Source organism: Neovison vison, chromosome 14, assembly GCF_020171115.1.
Source record: "Neovison vison isolate M4711 chromosome 14, ASM_NN_V1, whole genome shotgun sequence".
NCBI classification, from domain to species: Eukaryota; Metazoa; Chordata; class Mammalia; order Carnivora; family Mustelidae; genus Neogale; species Neogale vison.
In genome coordinates, this window is record NC_058104.1 from 9,780,064 (window position 1) to 9,787,005 (window position 6,942).

A 6,942-nucleotide genomic window follows, 5' to 3' on the forward strand; every position below is an offset into this window, starting at 1 on the left:
ACAGGAAGCCTTCGTCTGCACCCTGGCCCGGGACCCTGCAGCCGTGGAGGGCAGAGTGGGCAGCCAGCCCCAGCGCGGGGGGCGGGACCGGATGCCCAGGCGCGCCTGGGGCCGCCGGAAGCGGAAGTGTGGGAGGGAAGCAGCTTCCGGTGGGAGGCGGAGGGTGGACGCGGCGAGTGTGAAGTGTGTTGGCGGGCGTCGAAGCTTCGGGATGGCGTTTCCCGGGGTTGGCAGGTCACAGGCTGGTCCTTCTTTTGTTTTTTGAGTTACAAAATACTTTCATTCAGACATTCTTTCACTTTATTCTTATAATTCTTGGTGGAAAAGGTACTCCATTTACCTGATTCTACAGATGAGGAGACTGAGGAGTAGAGTTACCCCAAATGAATTAGTAACTGGCAGGGCTGGGACCCCAGAGTCCCTGGCCTTCACCCTGCATTGACTAGGAAGCAGAAATCTAGATCAAGAAACTGATGATGATAATGATGTAAACTGGAATTTGGTCACTGGATATCCCTACATCCAGCATCTTCCTCCTTTCGGATTTCCCTGAATGTGGCCATCGACAGAGAACTCCATGCTCCTCGGAGTCTCTCAGGCTGGTCCTTCTCAAAGACGAGGCCCGCACTGCGCCAGACATGCGGCGTATGTCACCTGCCTGCAGCGTCGGAGCCACCTTTCCCCTGTTGTGGAGCGTCCGCGACGTCCCCGGGAAGTGGGGCGGCTCGCTCGAGGTCACACAGCGCGTGGTCGTGAAGCAGAGTTTCAGGACAGGCCTGAGACTTGGGGAGGCCGGGCTCTAGGCTGCCGTGGTTCCGGAGGGCAGAGGGGCGTGCCCCTAAACCGGGAGACTGAGGCAGGGCACTGCCAGGAGGGGCCAGGGCGAGGAGGGGCCGGGGCCGGACAAGGAGCGGGAAAGATTCGTGGTTGCGTGGGTGGGGGACGGCAGAAGGAACGTTCACTGGGGGACCGAAGCGGCTGCCACGTGCCAGATCTTGGAGGACCTCGAGTGCCGGAGGAAGGAAGCTGGCCCACAGGGGACCGGCTGCCACAACTGGTTCTCGAGGTCAGTGTGTCCCCTTCCCTCCATCAGGCCCAGAGAACGCTCTTACTGAAACGCAAGCCTGCCTGCGCAGCCTCCTTGCGAAGGAATCTGCGGGGGCTTCCCTGTTCCCTGCCCCCAGCCTGGGCTCTGGAACTTTGTTGGCCCTGTCACCAAGGTCCCATCCTCCCTGACGATGGCGGCTCCAGCCCAGCAGGGGGTGGTAGCGTCTCTCTTTGGCTGGCCTCTTCTCTGTCTGGCCTGGGGGTGCTGGCTCCCCAGCCACGTGGCGGGGGGTCACAGGTGCTTGGGGGATCGGTGAGGGGAAGAGGGCAGGTCGGAGGGGTCGTCGCCTGGCACTTAGAGCCCCAGGGGCAGCAGGGCTCTCCCATCTTGGCTCTCAGCTTTGGACAGAATCCTCAGACGCATTCCCTGCTCTGATTCCTGCAGCCCAACGAAACCAGCTGGGCCTCTCCGGCCCTCGCTTCTGTCTGGTGTCCTGCTCATGGATGGAAACTCCCGCCTGTACCTCTACACTCTGCTTACAGGTACCAGTGGTGACTCAGAATGGAGAAACAAGCCACCCAGAGCCCCCTGCCCGGGTGCCATTGCAGGGCCTCCATGCCCTGTGGCGGCCCCCTTCTCCCCGCAGCCCCCTGGGGGAGAGCATCGGCCCAGGGCAGGAGGAGTGGGAGGGAAGGGAGCTCCCACCCAGCGGGCCACCCAAGGGTAAATGAGGGAACATTAGCATAGGCCCACCATGGGCACAGATGGGTAGGAACTGCTTGACTCTGGCCCCGGACCCCAGACCCCGAGGCTCTGTCTTCCCCACTAGGCTTATGACCTCTTGTGGGAAAGTCGCATCTGTGTCCCCAGTGCCCTGCTCTGATCACTGCCGTGAGTCACAGGACATTTCCAACGGGAGAATGACTCCTTCCCAGACCTAGGAGGCAGTCACCCAGGTGGTGCACAGGGGGCAGGCGGGCATCCAGGATGGGCCCAGGTCAGAACAGCAGCCCCCTCCCACCCAAAGATCCCACAGCTGCAATCCCAACCACCCCCCGAGGTTTCTGGAACACCTCTCTCCTAGACCTGTTTTATGGATGATAAAAAGAGAATTTCACGAGACTTTCAATTACTTGAATTCCACGGAGATTTATTTCCAATGCTATTAATAAATTCTAATGTCACCTATAACTTTCAATTGCCAGTTAATTAACTTGCAATCGGTGCATTGTAAAACGCAAATTAAATACTTTTTCAGGCAGGGGCTGGTCAATCTAATGAGCCGGTGTGCCCCGAAGGAGACAGTGTGGCTCACCTGTTCCAGCCTCGCCTCCCTCCTTGTTGATGGCTGTGTTGTGTGGCATGGGCAAGTAGACAGCGAGGTCTCTGTGTTCCCATCTGTAAAGAAGGCTCACAGAAGCGGCTTCCAGACTCCTCAAGTTAGCTGGGATTGAAGCTCTTATTTTATCCGCAGAGAAGTGCCCCCAACAGGTCCTGAGTGGTAAGTGGAGTCACAAGTCTTTGCTCTGACACTGCGGGCAGGGTCACTGTTCAAGCTCCTGGGGCTGCCGTAACAGACAGGCAGTAATGTATCCTGTCACAGTTCTGGAGGCTAGAGGCCAAAATCTAGGTGGCGGCAGGGCTGTGCTCCCTGGCGGGCTCTCAGGGAGAATCCATTCCTTTCCCTTTCCAGCTTCCAGTGGCTCTGGGCATCTCTCCGGCTGGCGGCTGCCCCATCCCTGTTCCCTGGATCTCTTATAAGGATTTCTCTTTGGATGTGGGGCCCAGCTGGGTAATCTGGCAATCTCTGAGTCTCAAGATCCTTGCCGTAATTATGGCTTCAAAGACCCTCTTCCAAATAAGGTCACATGCAGATGTTCTAGGGTTGAGGACTTGGGACATACAGTTTGGAGGCTGTTATGACAGTGACCTTGGGCCTGTCATTTAACCCCCCGGGGCTCCGTCTTCCACCACGTCAGAGGGCTGAGCTCCCTCCCTGGGGCAGACACCTCCCCTGTGTCAGGCGCTGCCCCACAGTCATAGGGACGGACTCAGGCAACCTAGCGGCTTCGTCACCCTTCATTTCGCAGGGGAGCAAATTCGGGCAGGAGGTTAAGTGAGGCGGCTGCAGTTACCCAGGTCAGGATTTGAACCCGCCGTCTGACCCTGCAGCTTACACTCCCTGTTCCGTAACTGAGCTTTTTATTATTATTATTATTATTTTAAAAACATTTTATTTATTTGTCAGAGATCACAAGTAGGCAGAGAGGCAGACGGAGGGGGTGGGAAGTAGGCTTCCTGCTGAGCAGAGAGCCTGATGCGGGGCTTGATTCCAGGACCCTGGGATCATGACCGGAGCCCAAGGCAGAGGCTTATCCCGCTGAGCCACCCAGGTGCCCCTATTATTACTGTTAAGCTATAATTCACATACCATTCAACTCACCCATTTCAGGTGTCTAATTCAGGCATTTTTGGTGGATTCACAGTTGTGCAGTCGATTTTAGGACATTGTCATCTCCCCGAAAGAAACCCTGTTTTACAACTCGAGCCATTCCCCAGTGCCCCCCATTCCTCCCTCCCCTAGGCAACCACTGACTGGCTATCTATGAATTTGCCCATTCTGGACATTTGACATCCTGGAATCCTACGCTGTGTGAAACTTCTGGTTTCTTTGACCGAGTGTAATGATTTCCAGTTTCATTCACGTCGTGGATGTGTTTGTGCTTCATTTCTCTTTAGGGCTACGCAGGAGCCTGCACTGTTCTTAACGACTACGATGCCCTGTTAGGTCCCTGGCAGCTCTGCAAACCTTTCTGTAGGATTGGCACATTCTAGAAACTTCCACCAAACCGTGAGGTTTGATCTTTGAGGATTCTGCTGGAGCTGGGGATAGAAGCTGTCTCCCTGTCTGCACATCACTGTCCTCTTTCTTTACAAGATTCCTGACACCACAAGATCCCAGGGATACTAGACGCCCGTGGATGTGCGAGAATGCCAGCCCTCAGGTCTGGTCCCCACCAAAGCGGAGCTGTCCTGCCCTCACCTGGCACAGAGCTCCTGGCCTTTCTCAAGTCCTGGCCTACAGAGGACAGGCTGCTGTTGGTACAGCCCTCGGGGTAAATGACCAGGGCTGCCCCTGGGGGTCATGCCTAGCCTGGGGTCTCTGGCTGTCCCAGCATTGCTCTGGAAGCCTCCAAGTGTCAACACCTGAGCCCACCTGAAACACAGCGACATTAAAGATGGGAAGCTTTGTTTGAAGGTGTCAGGGCCCACGCCCAAAGGATGCTCCCTGATTTGGTTTGAAGGCTTTTTCTTATTTATTTATTTATTTGAGAGCGAGTGAGCAAGCTTGAGTGGGGTTAGGGGCAGAGGGAGAGGGGGAAGCAGACTCCCTGTTGACCAGGGAGCCCAATGTTTGGCTTGATCTCAGGACCCTGAGATCATGATCTGGGCTGAAGGCAGACGCTTAACCCACTGAGCCACCCAGGTGCCCCTGAAGTCTTTTACTGCAGGGACCACTCTGGGAGAGAGCCTTATCTGAGCTGCTGAGGACTCGGGTGGGGGGGGTTGATAGCTGCCAAGAGGCCCCCCTTCACCCAGAGCTTGCCTGTGTGGCTCAGAACAGAAGGGACCTTGGCACTTCAAGTCCCAGTTCTTACATGGCTCGTAGCTTCTGCACACTGTTGAGGGGCCACAGCCTCTCTGACCTCCCATGGGGCCACAGTGGGAATTGGGTTCTCTTGCCCAACGGTTTCTGCCAAACACTGTCCCCTCCCCAGGCTTCATGGAAGGAGCCAGCAAGGCTGCATCCTAAGATTTGTCCATCCGAGGGGTCAGCTGCAGCCTGTCCATAGCCACCCCCCCCATTTCCTAACTTGCAACTGCAAATGCTCCTGGGCTCTGCCTAGGCCTGGCTCCCGTGGGGTGCTGGAAATGCAACCGCCCCTACCCTGGAAGGGCACCCTGTCTTGCTCTATGCCTGGGGGGAGACATGGCCTCATTGAGGGCCAGGTAACCAGGAAAAGGTGTGGGTCGGTGGCCAGCACCACTCCTCAGCCTCACACCCTTGGGTAGGGCTAGAGGATGGCCCCACACCTGGCCTATCCTGCCCCCTGGCCCAGTCCCATTGATGGATCAGTCCACAGACCGAAGCAGGCCAGTCCCCATCTTCTAGAAAGCAAGGAGGGCCGTGAGGACAGTGGGGGACCCCAGGGAGGAGCACTCGGCCCAGCTGGAGGGAGGAGCATCCTCTCGAGGGGACACAGCTGAGGCACCTGCAAGACTGAGTAAGAGTTCGCCAGGTGGAGGAGGGGGCAGCACATGCGAAGGCCCGTCTGTGTGGGGAGAAGGGAAGTGTGAGAAGCACAGGGAAGTTTCCAGAAAGAGGCTGGGGCAGATGTGGGAGGAGGGAAGGCAGGGTCAGATCAGGAAAGGAGATTTGTCCTGATGGTAATGGGCTGCCACGGAAGTTTCCAGCAAGGGACAGACACTGTGGGACACCTGTTAGGAAGTGGCCCTCCAGCCAAAGGGCATGAGGCCTGAATGGTGGCAACAGAGAGGAGGGACAGTCACCAGGAGCTGGGGCGTGGGCGGGCGGACCTGTTTCTACACCGAACCACCCCCCAGACTGCTCTGTCACTGGTTAAGGTGGGAAGGCGGGGCATGAGGGAAGACCCCACAGGCCGGGGCTCTGGCAGACCTCATACCTGGATCATCAGGGAGAAGGAGGGGGTAGCGGGTGCTTAAGGCTCGCAGCCTCCACCACGCCACCAGTATGTAGGCTCCCCAGAGGTAGGGCACCCCCTCCTTGGCAAATGAGCCTGGGCTGAGGCCTCATCCCTGCCAGGCTGGACACGGATACCTGATGAGGAAGGAGGACCCCAGAGACCCAAGGCTAGGAGCCCCGGACAGCATGGAAGTGTGGCTTTCCTGCCTCTTAGGGGCACCAGTTTTTGCTGGACCAAAAGCTCGGTCTCTGCTTTGTGTCAAGTGAGCACTGCGTTCTTGAATGTGACCATCCTGTCCCCAGCCTCTTTGGGGACTTGATGATGTATGTTCCTCCAGGTTCTCGGGACCAAGTCACCGTCCGCTTTATTGCCCTGCCGCCTACCTGCTCCTCTGCTCCAACCATTCTGGCAGGCCCAGCTCTTCACAGATGGGGCGCCGAGGGCCTTGGCCTTAATTTTCCTTCTGTACGGCGGTTTACAAAGGGAGAGTTTTTTTGAAGACTCAAAACCAAAAGGTGCATCTTAATTAGGGAAGACGTGCAGGGAGGCCAGGCTGAGCCCTGCTGGGCACCAGCCCTCCACTTTGTGAGAACAAATGCTTTGAACGCAGCCCCGTTGCCATGGTGATCCCCGCATCTCAGCTTACTGAGGTGGCATTGCAAATCTGTGGGGGAAGAACAGATTATTCAATAAATGATGCCGGGACATTTGCTTAGCTATTCAGAAAGAAATAAAATTAGCTCCTTACTTCACACCATACTCTGATACGAATTCCAGAGGATCCAAAGAATTAAAATAAAGGAAATCATTAAAAACTTGAAGAAACTATAGCCAAATATTTGATCTGTCATTGAGTAATGTCCTTCTAAACAAAAAAACAGTGGGGAAAAGAACAAAGAATAAGAAAATTTAACACATAATATTTTAAATATCTTTATGTTTTTAAAAAGCCATTTAATGGAATGTTTTGGTTGCCCTATAAACAGGATAACAGTTGCAACGAGTATGACAAAGGGTTAACACCTCTAATATATAAAAAGCAGTAACAAATAAATAAAATGAACATTCCAGTAGAAAAGTAGTCAATGAGAAATGTACAAAAGGAAACACAAATATGACATATTTTAAAATACTGAGCTTCACTAGTAAAGAAATGTTCATTAAAAC